The sequence below is a fragment of the Castanea sativa genome, chromosome 12 (assembly GCF_040712315.1).
Source record: "Castanea sativa cultivar Marrone di Chiusa Pesio chromosome 12, ASM4071231v1".
In the NCBI taxonomy this organism is placed as follows: domain Eukaryota; kingdom Viridiplantae; phylum Streptophyta; class Magnoliopsida; order Fagales; family Fagaceae; genus Castanea; species Castanea sativa.
In genome coordinates this window covers 45666053-45682743 of record NC_134024.1, presented here as the reverse complement: position 1 = coordinate 45682743, position 16691 = coordinate 45666053, and the positions used below count along the sequence as shown (strand labels likewise).

Sequence of the window (16691 nt, the reverse complement as noted above, 5' to 3'; positions counted from 1 at the left end):
CATATATTAATTTGCTAGTCCTAAGAATTTGGGACCAAGATGTCCTTTTCATCACATAATCATTTAACTCTCATATAATAATAATAATAATAATAATAATAATAACAATCATTTAACTAGGGAAGTAACAAATAAGTACTCAATATAGAGGAAATTTTCCCAATCTATTTGCTTAGAATTACTGCAGAACTCAGCTGACACAATTGAATCAATCTTATGTCAATCTTCAGCGGATTTGGAATAAATTACTCGCAAAAACCCGACCCAACCTAGGTTTCAAAATAAACCAAACTAACAAATTTAAATTGCACATATTTTTAAACTATTAATTAATAGCATGGATTACAGATTGAGCTACTTGGATTGAAATTATTGTCAACTAGAATCCAATCCAACCCAAGTTTCAAAATAAAAAAAATAATAGGACCCAACCCAACCATTCAACCCACAAAAACCAACCTGAGGTGTTAGTTTGGATTGGGTTGGATCGAATTCTTTGAGTTCGCAGATTCTATCTACACATCAATGAAAAATAAACAGAACTGTAAAACTCACTAAAACAATGGAAAACAAGATGGATGTTGATACTTATAGCTTACACTTTACACAAGCTAAATTACATTCACACAGAGAAGAACAAATCCAACAGTGAACCACTAGCAACCTATCAGATATTTTGGTAAAACTGATTGATTGAATTAATTTAAAAAGATTACAAAGCTTATATATAAGCTGTACAGAGGAAGGAAAAACAGTAACGGCAAAGCCTAACTAACTAATCTATACACGTGCTGTACAGTGTACAGTAGCACTTAACAAACATCTACACGTGCTAATCACTAACAGAAAAACAGAAAAACTAATCAGCTACAAGTCGTTTACATTACATTTTACTAAGCTACTGTCGTTTTTCTCTAAATCAATTCTGCAGGTTCTCTTGCTTTCTTGGTCCTCTTCTGTCGAGTCCAGCTGTGAGCCAGCAGTTCTTGCTTCTTTTCCATGCCTTTATTCTGATACAACCTTCCAGTAAATTGCCTCTAGGGCATCTTGGAGTTCAAACTTTTAACATTTATTACAAACAATTTAGAAACAAAGTCTCGAGTATTGATTTATTGAACAATAAACAGAATACGCAAACCATACTTAGAATTGGAGCTCCAAAAGGATCCTTTTGAAGCAAACAGGAAAACTCATTACTCATAATCTTCAGCATGACTCTGCCACGACCAAAATAGAAAAGAAAAGAAAAGAAGCGGAGATATGGTCAATTTCGTCAAGGTTCAACTCATAAGAATATAATGCAATTATACAGAGCTTTTTGAGTCAGACCCAGAATCTAATTTGTTCTATTTTGAGGAACTTGGTGTGTTTACGCGAAGATGGTAGCTAAAACAAACTACAAGCAATCAAGCAGTAGAAAGCATTTAGTGGGCCTGATTTTACCACGGGTAAGGAAAAAAAAACAGAGATACGATAAAGGAAAATTAATCGTTAGAAAAGATTAATTATTTATCATGTCAGAAAATATTAATTCCAAAAATAATAAGCCATTTCAAAGTGAATTAATAATATAAATCAAGCAAAACCCCAAAAAAAAAATAAATCAAGCATGTTACGTTGATATATAAATTTGTTAAATAGCTTAAATGATGATTTATTTTTATTTTAATGATAAATGATAAAAATGTATGCGATAACCATAATCAATCAATATATATATATAAAAGTATAAATCTAATGCGAAAGACTACGAGATTCTGCCATGTGGCGCTCTTTTTGAAAAAATAATTGAATTTTTTTTTTGAAACCAAAACCAACCATATCATTCATTTATAATATTGCAATTGTCAACATACAAGGCCTCAAGAGCAGGAGGTGGATCTTCTTCCAACCATATCCTCTCTCCATTTATGTGTTTAGCAAATTTGGCCAAAGAATGTGCCATAGAATTTGCTACGCTCCTAACATAGCTAACAGAAAATTGTCTAAAACCCCTCCCAATATAGTAGATATCTTCATAGATATTTCCCAACCTGGAGTTGTTAGTCCTTGGGTCCATAATGGCTTTAATGACATTAACATTATCCCCCTCAAATATAATCTCCACAAAACCTGCTTCCATTGCAAATTCCACGGCCCTTCTACACGCCAACACTTCTGCTTCTTCGCTATCCTGCACCATGATTCCTCTTGCTGCCAAAGCTGCCATTACTTCGCCTTTATCATTACGAACTACTGCTCCAATTCCTGATGCATTCAGCTCACTAAACACAGCTGCATCCACATTGATTTTGTAGGTTGATCCCACTGGTGAGAAAAAAAAAAAAAAAAACTTTTGGTTTCCTATTAAAGAATAAGGATTCTTTGTAATACTTTTTGTTTTCTTTGGTTCGATGTTTTATGCTAAAAACCATCTTGCACTTTTACTCCTTTATATATACATGCCCACAACCCTTCATGTCATCTCATTTCAAATGCATCCCAACCAAGAATGATGTCATATATCTTCAACCTTTTAATGACATCTACCTAGCTTCAACTCTACTGTCTCATCTAATCTTAACCTGTATGAGTTGGCTATAACCAAGAAATAAATCCTGCTTTTTTTTATTGAGTGACAATGTTGTTATTGTTTTGATGCTAAGGTCAGATATTTTGAGTTCTATAAAGGATGTGATCGGCTTTGGGTCTTTAGGTGTTTGGTATGAGAAAGTCCTAATTGTATTTTGTTTTAGAACTAAAAAGACATGAAAGAAACATTCTAATTGACCATTGATGAGATTAGTTGTTTTTATTTTTTATTTTTTATTTTATATATTTTGTTTTAGAACTCATAATTTGTAGGTTTCTTTGTAGTTTATTTATTGCTATTTAGTGCAATATTGATATGAGCTATGATGATAAAAGTGAAACTCAATATTGATAATTTCAAAGTGTTTTTTTTATAGTTTATTTTATACGAAAGCCTAGCTAAAGGCAATTAAATCTTTATAAATGGAAATGTTTTAAATCATTTTTTCTCTATTTTATCATGTTCTCTATATGCCGGAACTAATAAATGATTTCCTTTCATTGAGATAATGAAATTTGTGTTTGAGATTTGTGGGTTAGTATTTGGTTGTGAAAAATGGAGTAGTAGAGGAAGTATTTGGAAGGTTGATTGAATTTTTGTAATTTTAGGATATGAAATTATTTTATGCTTTGAATTTAAATTTATAAATTTAAATTTCAAAATCATTTAATCAATTTAAAAAATAAAGTCTACATATAATATAATATATTAGTCTCCTAGAAATGTCCAAAAATCTTAACTGTTCCAACCTCAGAAATTTAGATTAGTAGAGTAATTTCACTCAATATTTGGAAACCAATTCTATGACAATTTTTTTAAAAATATAAAATACGAATTAAGAAAATTGATTTTCAAAGCATTCATTAATATTGTGGTAAAACATAAATATTAATTATGCAACAAAATGTGTATTATAAATAGGTCTTAAAAAACATAAAAATGATTTCAAATGAATTTGCAAAGTATCTGCGCATTGCATAGGAAATTTATCTAGTATATTATAGAAGTTAGATCCTCAAATTGGAGGATGCACACAATAGTGACATGTGTTCTTTTGACAATGCATCAAACAATGATACATATAAAGTTGGAAAGGTAACGTCACATGGCATACAATTATTAGTATATGTCAATTTTTTTTGCCATTGTCAACAATAAATTCCACAATTATAATAAATATTCATTGTAAGCTCTTTTAAATACTCCATAAACTTTTTTTCCCTTTCCTTTTTCCCTCAATTTTTTTTTTTCATCAGTAACCTAAGGCCTCGTTTGGGAGAAGGGAATATAATGGAATGGAAAGGAATGAAAAGAATAATTTTAGAATATTTTTCCCTTCTCTTGTTTGGGAGTTTTAATGGAGGGAATGGAAAGTCCATTCCCTTATTTGGGAGTTTAAGTGAGAGGGAATTGAATGGGTAGGAGGGAACACTCATTCCTCTCTATTCCCTTAAAACCTCAAATTTTCATTCCCTCCGAAATTGGGAGGAATGAGGGGGAATGAAATTAGATTTAATGAATTTTTTTACTAAAACTCCCAAAATACTCTTTTATATTCAACTATTTATTTTAAAATAGGGGTCTAATAGTAATATTGTTATAAAATGATTCCATTCCATTCTCTCTATATTACTCCCAAACAAGATTACTTACATTTTATTCATTTTCATTTATTTCCATTCCTTTATTTTAAAACATCCAAACAAGGTTACTTAATTCCATTCCATTCTTTTCCATTCCTTTCTCTTATTTAAATACATTCCATTCCATTCCTTTCCCTTATGATCATTTCATTCCATTCAATTCCCTTTCCTTATGAACTCCCAAATAGAGCCTAAAAGACATATTTTTTTGGAGTATCCTAAAATGTATGTTCTAAAATGTGCTGAATATGTGTAATTGAAAGAAAAAAAAAATCCACTTTAGTTTTCAAAAAAAAAAAAAAAGAAAAAAATCCACTACCTATATATTTCTTCCATCTAATTGAAAAAAAGAAACAATAAACGTTTATATATATATATATATATAATATTGACAATAAATATGAAAATATGGAATAGAAAATCTAATTATCATTTATAAAGGAAATTATTTTCTCTCTATAAACATTTTTGATAAAAAAAAATATATGAATATGAAAAGTCTCAAATTTTCCATAAACCTAAATAGTAGCCCAAAAGTCCTCTATTCATACTTGCTATTATGCTACCACATTGAATTGGATGAGTTTACACACACACACACACTATCAAATTAACTATGCAACTTGTATGTTGCAAATAAAATTTTCAATTACCAAAACATCCAGGGTATCTTCCTCTTCCCCAATTTTTCCCCTCCCTCAACACTGCTGAATCATGAATACTCTTTTCTTGATCTACATGCTACGGAGGAGAGCAAGAGCCGTAATTTACTTGATCTTCATGCTTAGTGATTGACCCACCCTAAGCATAGTGACCTAAAGTTCACATGGGAGAAATAAGAGAAGATTTTGATGTTGAGAAACTTTTTTTTTTAATCTTTAAATCTATTTGTTTTTAGATTCAATTGACATTTGGATTTATATATTATGTGTGCGTTGACGATGTGGGAGGTTTTGGTACTTGCAGGTATAAAAATTGATTTGAGGAATGATATGTCTTTGGCCTAGCTCTTTGTTTTCTTCCATGATTCCAATCTTATGTTGATACAATTGTTTTTAATTAAGGTGCCGCTATTATCATGGAGGTGCTAGAAAATGAGAGAAAAAGAAAAGTATTTACCATGGTTGAATTATTAATATTTTTCTTAAACAATACTTCACCATCATTTTTTTCTCAATCTTTTTCATTTTACAATTGTTTGATAGGTTATTATCATTATTGTTCCCTATTAAAACTATCCAAGATAGTAAACTTTTCAAATGATAAGTCTACAACGTTGAGAATTCAAAACCTTATGATATTAATGAGCATTACTTTCCTTAATTTTCATATAATCTTCAATTTTTTTATAATTATATCCCATAATGTGACAATGATGAAGATAATTAATTTATTCCCATATACGTTATTGGTAGTACAAATATTTTTGTGCTTGTGTATGGAAAAAAATAGACAATGAATATGTTTAAAAATAATAATATGGAAATATAAAATATAAATATAGATTCCAATGATGAGGGAAATTATTTTTTATAGTCGACGTATGAATAATAATTAAAAAAAAAAGTAACAATGGATATAGAATTATGTTCTTTCATAAATTGAAATATTTTCTAATGTCAAAATTTTCTTTAGACATTTTGGGAAGTCCAAGTTAAAGAAAAAATTACTCATAATTAACATGAAAAAAATCACTCATAATTACTAAATGGGAGATGGTGGATATATAATCATAGGATATTGCCTTCATGTTGATTAACAATTGAAATCCTCTTTTTAGTTTTTATTTAACTTGGTTCATACAGAAAAATTTAATATAAACTTCTATTAAGTAATGAATTTCATGAAATAGACACTATAGGTTTTTATAATTATTATCAATAAAAATGACGACACTCATTATATTTCTTAAGAAATTCAAATTAAAAAAATGTAGTAGCTATTTACGAACTAATAATTACAAATTTATAAATAAAATAAAAACTCATGCGAAGCATGGGTTAACAACTAGTTTACTTAAAGATTATATAAAAAAAAAAATTGAGAAGCTACCTTCACAAATCATTTTGAATTACTACCAGCTGTACTTCTTTAGGATGTGCTGCACCTTTGGAAAGTCCATGTTGCAGATGCGATTATTAAGTTCCATTGAGACAAATTTCAAAAGCAGTTGTTGGAGATTTAGAAGGTATTCAATGCCCTTGGGCATTGTCTTTAACTCCATGCAGTTGTCAATCACTATGGATTTTAGATTTGGCATCACCTCCTTTTCTATTATTATCTCATTCAATTGAAGAAAATTACAAATTTGTTAGGAAATTTAGACTCTGGTTGATAGAATTAACAAGTTTTAAACCTAAGTTGTTAATTAGATTTATTATGCATAAAACTTGTTAAAACAAACAAACATCAATATCATGTCAAAATCATAAGCAGCGGAAAAATAAATAAGACAAGATATGATGACCTAGGAAAACCAATGAAACCAACCAGTTTCACAGTAAAAAACCTGAGGGGAAACCTTCTTGAAAATTAATTTACTATAGTAAAGAGAAGTTTCAGATCTAGCACAAAACCTTTGTCCCTAAACTCTACAATCCCCGTAGATGAACTCATAGCAGAAACCTTCTACTGCTTCAGAACCTCTGAACTCTTCAATATGTGGACGCCACCCTTTGATGCATGGATCCCAGTACGTGACTCACTATTTTGCACGAATCCCAGTACGTGACTCACTCACCAACTTGAGAAAGAAGAATGTTGGCTGCAAAGTTCTTCACTTCGTCAATAATGAAGATCAAGAAACACTTGGTTACAAAACCTTAAGGCGCAAAGATGCAGTAGCTTCTTTATGAGAGAATAAGGCTTCAGTCACCTTTTGCATATGTTCTCCTTGTATTCTCTTATGTGACGACCTCTAAAATATGCCTTATATATGTCTAGGGTTGTGAGAAAAGAAACCCTACACAAATACAAAAACATAGGCCGAAAATCAAATCTGGAAATTTGAATTCTTGTAACCTCGATAGATAGTAGGTGTCGAACCTCATTAAACCTCGATAGATAGCTATCTGTCGAGCAACTATCCACAGCTATCCGCAAGTGTCCACAGGTGTCCAGCTATTTGTCCAGCTTTAATAAACACCTTTTCTTCACTTGTTTCTTGGTCCAATCTTCATGGCTTTAATACTAGACTTGAACAATATGTTCTTTGAAGTATTAAACACATCCTAGATCTACCAAAATACAAGTAAAGTGTATTTTATCAAAGGATTAGTCAATTACATAAAAGAATGACATATGTTCTTAACAAGTGAACCACATATATCCTAACACAAATTAGCATGCTTGTAAGCTTAGTAAAGCCTGTATTGTAACGTAGATGTTTCCAACATAGTCATTATTAAGTGCAGCATGTCCTAAATGGGGCAAAGCAGAGATATGAGGAAGTAGGTCTTCTTCCAGTCCCAACCAATGTAGATACAAAAATGTGAGGCTTTGAAGTGAATGAAACCACTGTAGCACCTTATCTAGTCAAAAAAAGCTTTTGCAGGTTGGGAGGAGGAGATGAGATTGCATCCATTTGGAGGGTCTCCTCCTCTTTAGTTACCTTGATAGATAATAAGAAGTCTCATGTTTTGAACTGAGATACACAAGTCCTTCTCATGTACTACTTTCACATTTGAAATACCAATCGAGGTCAGTTGGGTCATGCTTTAAATCTGTTTTATCAAGTCATCATTTGTTGCAATAGAAAAATGGTTTGCTTTGAATTTGTTTTATCAAGCTCCGTTGGACAACTTCCATTAGGACTGCTTGAGAATGCTTTCTTTCCCAAGCCTCTAACCCAACATAACCCATGGTTGCTCTACTGGAGCTATTTTGTTAGGCCTTATAAAAAAAATTGTTTTCTTTAAGCTATTTAATCTCATTATTCAATAAATGATTACAATTTCATCTAAACAAAATCTCAAAATACCATAACAAATTAAACTAACAAATTTAAACCAAGTTGTAAAATTCAAAATAAGTCAAACTAACAAATGTAAAATACATCTATTTTTGAAATTATTAATTAATAGTGTGGATTGGGTCTAATTATTTAGGTAGAAATTTTGTCAACTTGAATTGAACCCAACTCAAGTGTAACTCTAAGAAATGTTATACTACTTAATATTTTTTATTGGATGTGAATTTTGACAAATCTACCGTTGGATTACATCAATTTGTAAGTTTTTTATAGTAATTTTTTTTTGTCGCTTTAGCAATTTCCAAAAAAGAAAAAAAGTCATACTAAAAGTAAAAAGAATGGAAAATTATAATATAAAACACTAGTTAAATATTATTTAATAACAAAAATGCCCTTTATGAAAATATCGTCTTAGGCCTCCAAATTTGTTTGGAGAGAGAGAGAGAGAGAGAGATTTGTGTGTGTGTGTGTGTGTGTGTTGGGTTGGAATTGTGATACTTTTCAATCTAAACTAAATTAAACAGGCAAAATCTCTAACCCAACATAACCTATGGTAGCTCTAATGGAGTTATTTTGCTACGCCTTATAAAATAAAATGGTTTTCATTAAGCTATTTAGGCTCATTATTCAATAAATGGTTACAATTTCATCTAAACTAAATCTCAAAATACCATAACAAATCAAACTAACAAATTTAAAACAAGTTGTGAAATTCAAAATAAGTTAAACTAACAAATGTAAAATACATTTATTTTTGAAATTATTAAAGGGTAATTACATTCTCCTCCCATGAGATTTGGGGAATGACACTCCACCCCAAACCTGAAGGAAAAAAAGCATTCATCTCCCTTGAGGTTTGAAGAAATTAACATTCCCCCCTTTTGTTTATATTAGTAATGAAATATTCTAAATTTTTATAAGTGTATATTTACAAAAGTTTAAAAATGGTTAGTAGAAAAATAATTGATAAATTTAGAATAAAAGTGCAAAATTTATCAAGCATCAATAAAAAATCTCTCCATAACCCATTGAAAAAAGGGAAAAAAAGAAGAAGCGAAATTCACATTTAATATTTTTAAAATACACTTTAATTAAATTTTTAAAACAGTGAATTTTAATTGTGAAATAAGATAATTTTGGAAACTTGCCATTTGCTTAAGGGTAGGTTAGTATACAAAATTTTTAATATTAATTTGACAAAATTTGATCAATTGGAGGCCAGGAGGGAAAAATGTATTTTTCCTTCAATTTTAGGGTAGAATGCCATTTTCCTGAACCTCAAGGGAGGGAAGTGTAATTATAGATTTGGGTTCATGTTACATCTAGTATAACTCTAAGAAATGTTACACTTATACCACTAATTTTTTATTTTTTATTTTTAATTTGATACGAGTTTTGACAAATTCCCTATTGGATTACTTATCTTTGTATATATTCTCCATGATTACTAAATTTCAAGGTGATAAAAGATCAATAGATATGTCATTTTGAATTCAAAATTTTGAATTAAAAATAATTCATAAAAAATGAGTTTGTGGATCAAATAGTAAATAGCATTCAATTAGCATAAAAATTGACATACATGTTAAAAATATATAGAACATGTAATTCAACAGTGAAATTTTCAAAATATAAATTTAATAACAAGTTATTGGGTGATATAATATTATTTAGGGTCTGTTTGGATACTGCTTATTGCTGAAAACTGAAAATTGAAAGCATTGTTGCAAAATAATTTTTAAATGTGTGAATAGTGCTATGGGACCTAGTTTAAAAGAAAAATTTGCTAAAATCCATACTTTGGGTTCTGAGAATAGTGTATAGGACCCACACAAAACGCCAAACGCAGCTGAAAATTTCATTCACAGTGCTATCCAAACATGCACTTAGAGTTACACTTGGTGTAACTTGAACCTATCATCTCTCTCTCTCTCTCTCTCTCTCTCTCTCTCTCTCTCTCTCTCTCTCTCTCTCTCTCTCTATATATATATATATATATATATATTTTTTTTTTTTTTTTGTGTGGATAATTACAAATTATCTGGTTTGCCTCTAATTTGACTTGTCTACCCGTGGTTTCAATTTTGACACTTTACACACCTGTGATTCTCTCCGTTACTAATTCGTAACCCACCTCTTCTTCAGCCGTTACTCTAACAAATAATATGTCAAAAACAAAAGCCCAAACAGATCAAAATACTCCTCACTCCCATCCAACCTGCTCACCAAACTAAGATCCTAGATGCTACAATGCAATGCGCTTGAGATTTCCCATACTACAGGCCAAGCGAAGATCCACAGTTTTCTCAACAACCAAATGGATAGCTAATAAATCAATCTAGAAATTAAATTAATAAATAAATAAATGAAGAAAGATTTGACCTTCCCACAAATCTTGAACATGAAGAACATACCCAAAAATCTAAAAAATTACAGGAAGTTGAACCCAAAAACAATATCCAATACATGCCTAAACACTGAGCTGACCGACTAGCCCAAAGCTTTTCCAAGAGCAAAATTCCTCTGCAAATGCAAAAGTTTTTTTGGGAAGTAAAAATAGTCAAAACCCTAAACACATTTCCAGCAAAACCCAGAGCACAGAAAACAAAATCCCAATTCAATGGCGAATTTACTGATTATCAAAACCTTAAACTCCATCAAAAGAAACCCAAATTTTTTCACAACATTCCCATCCCAATCCCAATCCCAAATCCAAACTCGTCTCTTCACTTCCATTGCCAACGCCCAAGAGCCCCAATCCGAGGACCCATCTTCCTCGACCTTCACATTCTCATCCGATGGTAAAACCCACAAAAACGACAACAACAATAGCATTTACGTTAAGGGGCCGAGCTCCAATTCCCAGACGACGTCGTCGTTGTCCGTGACAATGCCGATGTTGTTTATGACTAGTTCGATAATGGAGAAGAGGTTCTACAATGAGGTGAAGGTCAGAGAGTCTGAAGATGGGGTTGGGTGGTTGATGATGTTTGATTACCAAACTCTCAAGAACATACCCAAAAAGTGGTATGTTCTTCATGATCTGGGTTTTATTTTTTTGGGTATATGGCTGGGTTTACTTTGAATATTTCTATTTCAAGGGGCTAGTTAGATTGAATTGGCTTTTTGGCTCAAGGGGCAAGTCGATTTATTGGTTTTGTCTGTATGATGGGTTTCTTAGTTTGAGGAAATTTGGGTTTATTTTTTAGTTTGAGGAATTTTGTGTTTATTTCTTAGTTTGATCTTGTTTTCTTTTGCTTTTTGTTTTTTTTTTCTTGTTTTGGGATGAGAGAGACATAAAATGAGAGTAAAAAGACTTATTTACCCCTCTTTATTAACAGAGGTGGGTAACAGAGACTAAACGGAAGTAATCTCAGGTGGGTAAAGTGTCAAAATTGAAACCACGGATAGGCAAGTCAAATTAGAGGCAAACCACATGTGGGTAATCTGTAATTATCCCTTTTTTTTTTTCAACCTACAAAACATCAACCTGAGTTATGGATTGGTTGGATTGGCTTTATTGAGTTGATAGGTTGATTGCATGCCCCTATAAGAACAACAAACACAAGAACTGGCTAGAATAGAACTGTGTACTCCGGTTTTCCTCTTCCATAACACATCAAGTATTATCTTTGGTTTGCTTCTCTTTGGTCTTTACTTACTGTCAATTGCTCATTTAATTTTTTCAGTATGCCTATCCATGCAATTGTTAGTATCCAAGCTCAGATAATTTAGTTAATTACATATATTCTGTATTAATTGATAGAATAACATTAATTAACTTAGCCGCGATTAAAATTTGGCGGTCTAAGCTATTGCCAAGTTAATTTGGTAATTTCCTCAGAAACAAAAGAAAAAAAATGATTAGGTATGTTAATTCTTTGCACTAGTTAAATTACATACAACACAGAAGATTAGCAAATCCACGGTTGAACTAGTAGTAAGCTTCTGACAACCGGCCACTAATCCATCATAGAGTTCAAACATTTACATTCATTACAAACAATTTAGAAACAAAGTCTTGAGTATTAATTTATTGAACAATAAACCGTAAACCCAAACAATACTTGGAATTGGAACTCCAAATAGGGACCCATCCTTTTGAAGCAAACTAGGCAAACTTATAATTTCTTCAGCAAGATTCTGATAACGATAAAACAATAAAACAATAAAACAGCGATATGGTAAATTTTGTGAGGTATATGGTAACTGTATAATGAATCATTAGATAAGATTACTAATTCAACAAACATTCATTTCAAGATAAAAAGAAGAAGAAAAACAAATAAAATGAAGAAGCTCACCTTTCTAAAAGAATCAAGGCAAATCTTTATGGAACTTGAAATTGCTACCTGAGATAGATCTTTGGGATGTGTTGCACCTTTGGAAAATCCACTCCACCTTCTCCCTCGATGCGATCTTTAAGTTCTATTGAGACAGATCTCAAAAACAGTTGTTGGAGATTAAGGTATTCAATGCCCTTGGGTACTGTCTTTAACTCCATGCAACTGACAATATCTAGGAATTTTATATTTGGCATCACCCCCTTTTTTATTATTATCTCATTCAATTGAGGGAAATTACGAATCAACATCTGTGTAAGCTTAGAAAATCCTGTATTGAAACATAGTTGTGCTCCTATATAGGCATTAGTAAGTGAAAGATTACCCATATGGGGCAAAGCAGCTATAAGAGAGTCGATCTTCTGCCAATCCTGACCAGCACAGAGACAAAAATGTGAGCCTTTGGAGTGAACAAAACCAATGTGGCACCTTTTCTAGTTTTCCAACTAGAACAAGCTTTTGAAGGTTGGGAGGAGGAGATGTGAGTGCATCCATTCGGAGAGTTTCCTCCTCATTGTTTACCATGATACACGAGTCGACAAGAAGTCTCATGTTTTCAATTGAGACACATAAGTCATTTTCATCTGTTTCTTTCACATTGGAAATACTAATCAAGGTGAGTTGGGTCATGCTCTGAATTTGTCTTATCAAGTCGTCTTTTGCTTCAATAATAGTTACAGTTTGCAAGTTCTTTAACCTACTGATATTAGATGGTGCTTGCGTCCCATTAACATATCTCAAATCATTCCAATTATTAGTGTAGCGATGCATAATTAGATGCCTCAAGTTTTGCAATTTTCCTATTCCATAAGGAAGGGTCCCTATTTGTGTGTTCCTGATGTCCAAGGTTTGAAGATTAAGGAGTCTCCCTATGGAATTTGGGAGCTTTTTAAGTAAAGTTCCCCTTAAATTCAAATACTTCAAGTTGAATAAGTTGACAATTTTAATAGGCATATCATGAATTAGGACACCCTCCAAATCAAGGACCCTAAACATTTTACTTTCAGAAGGTAGTGTTTTCAGTGACTTGTTAAAAACAAGAAAAGAGCGAAGTTTTGACATACCCGTAAACGATTTGAGTTCTGTATCACTTTTGTGAATTTAAATATGGCGTGCTTTGCATTCTTTCATTTCTTCTCCTCCGTCATGTACAACACCAAACATTTCTCGCTCATATATTGATACAGCAAGCTCCCGCATAAGATCATGCATTTTACATCTCTTTGGTTTTCCAAATTCATTCCTCTTTACAACTTGAAGCACGCTTCGAAAAATGAGTTCTACTAGATAGCTCTCTGCAACTTCTTCTACAGTGGACCCTTTTAACTTGTTCTACAAATCCTTCTGCCATCCATAACTTAACAAGCTTTCTCCTTCTAATCTCATGACCTTCTGGGAAAAGGGAGCAATATAAGAAACAATGCTTCAATTGATACGGAAAATCATTGAAACTAAGCAACAAAATATTTTTCACTGGTTCTAGCTTAGGATTGTTACTTAGACTCCAATTCAAGTTGTTGTAAATTTCATCCCATTGAGACAAATTCTTGGAGTACATAAGACTGCCCAAAGCCGCTATTGCAAGAGGTAGTCCTTTGCATTTTCCCACCAGTTTTTGAGCAAACGATTCAAGCTCCGGTGGACAGCTTCCATTTGGATTGCTTGAGAATGCTTTCTTGCAAAAGAGTTCCCAGGCCTCTTCCTTTTGCAGCAGTTGAATATGATGAATGTGTTGTTTACATCCCAAGTGATAGCAAGCTACATCTTCTTTTCGAGTTGTAAGGATGATTCTACTCCCAAGACAACTGTCTCGAAGTGGTACCTTTATTTCATCCAATAGGTTTATGTCCCAAACATCATTAATTATGACAAGTAGATATGTTTTCTTCTTTAAGCACTTCATCAACATTTTTACTAATAATCTGTAGTTCATGGAACTCAAGTCTGTTGGATTCGCTTCTTTCCTCAACTCATAGAACTCCTTAATCATGGTCCTTAATAAGTCTTCTATGTCAAATGCTTGGGAAACAGTGATCCATGCATAGCAATCAAAATATCTTTTTACAACATCATTGTTGTCGGTGTTGGCAACTAGTGTGGTCTTGCCATATCCTCCCATCCAAACTATGGAAATGACAGTCTGCAGTGGTTCTCCATCCATCAATCGGTCCATTAACAGATGTCTTTTATTTTTAATCCCAACAAGTTCATCTTCATTAAGAAAAAGAGATGATTCACCACGACGCACGACCCATTTATGATTATTTTTAGAACTTGTACCCTCTATATGATTAATGCCATATCTCTGGTTCACCTCTGGAATGGCCTTAATTGTCTTATTAATTTTCTGTAACTTGGTAGCAGTTTATGCCTCACCCATAGATTCTGTGGAAAGGAAATAGTGTGGTGAAGGAACCTAGCAGATCGACCACCAATTTTTTGGCTAATGATGTGACACAGGAACTGATCTATAACATCTTCAAGCTCATATGCCATGTCTCTCACATTTGCCACCCAAGTTTTCTCTCCTTCATTGCCTACTCCCTTTTTATCAGCATCTACTAAGAAAGATCGCATGCTTATCAATTCATCTTTTATTTTATCAACTGCATCACGAACCCCCCATAACAACGATGTTTTAGTATCAAGCACTAAAAGGATATTGTTAATCAAGTAACTTGCTATAGCCAAGTCCATATTTCCCTTTGAACTAAACACCCTTCTAGCTCAATTGCTGAGTTTTTAGGGTCCCCTTCTTTCAATCATATCACATTAATATGGACTAATGGAAAGAAGAGAAAGAGAGTGCCATGCTTTGACTTGCATGTTGCTTTCCATTTCTAGAAGACCTACACAAAAAGGATAAAGGTAAGAAAAAAAATGCTTAAAGGTATTTTAATTCTAAAAAAAGTGTAGCAATACAAGGCACCTAAGTTTAACACTTTGGTTTTGTATTTATCCAAAGTAAACTATGAGAAATATTACAATATTTTTGCACATGAATTTTCAAACATAACAAGAAAGTTGTCTCCATTCATTTTGTATTAATGAAATCATTATATGATCTTATATTTATGTAGACACATCATTTTGCAATTCTTCATTCTCTCCATTCTCATCATTTTTTTTACCTTTTAAGCAATAAGGGAAAAGCCATCATTTTCCGTTAGTAAAATTTTCTTAAATGACCTTGGCAGACAAATTCCATATTCCAAGTGGTGATACTGCACTCCCAAGAAAATTGGTCTCTTTCTGTGTATAAAACAATGCCCACATCATGGTTGTATTGATATTCAAATTTGATTGGTTGATCCACGATGTTACCATATACAATGCATAGGATCATCTTAGATTAATATTGTTTGGTCATAAAAAGATTAGTTAACATTAAATGAGAGATAAAATGCTATTGGTTGTTAATTTTTTAATAATGGTAGATATGTAGACGCCCAATGATTCCATGAAAATAATTTTTTCTTTTTTATTAAGTATTAAATTGGAGGGAGAGAGATTCTAATCAAAACTGTTGCTTAGTTAGTGTCAACATATACAATGAGTTTCTTTCTTTTACCCAAATGCCTATGTGAAGACTTAGAGGGTATAATGCAAAATTTTTGGTGGGCTAAAAGATAGCAGAAACCCAAAATTGCATGGTTAGGCTGGTCTAAGATGTGCACATAAGTTACAGGGGAGAATAGGCTTTCGTAACCTCCTAGATTTTAATCTGGCTATGCTTGCAAAGCAAGGTTGGAGACTTTTGACAAACCCCTCCTCTTTGGTGACAAATATACAACGCAAAGTATACCCCATAATGTGATCCTAAAGCAAAATTGGGGAATAATCATTCCTATGCTAGGAGAAGCATACATAAAAGTTTGGAAGTCCTAAGGTGGGGTACTTGTTGGCGAGTAGGTAACGGAAAATTTGTACACCCCATTCTCAAAATTCTAGTTCCGCCTCACAAAGGAGCAGTCATTTCATTCCTGAATGGCTGAATCATTTTTTGTGTACCAAACATGTCCTACGACAATGTGTGACCAACTAGACTGAAATAGGAGATTTGATATAGAAAATGAAGTGATTAAATCAAGTGAGAAGATAGAAATGAAGAAAATCTTGATCTCATACTCTATTCCTCGTGAAACAGACCCACACTTACAAAT

The 16691-nt window shown here is 32.3% G+C and overlaps 1 pseudogene; it reads right to left on the bottom strand.

Annotated features, from left to right (window-relative positions):
• Positions 1-12533: 12533 nt before the first annotated feature.
• On the bottom strand, positions 12534-15225 carry LOC142620769 (disease resistance protein RPM1-like; annotated as a pseudogene).
• Positions 15226-16691: the final 1466 nt, after the last annotated feature.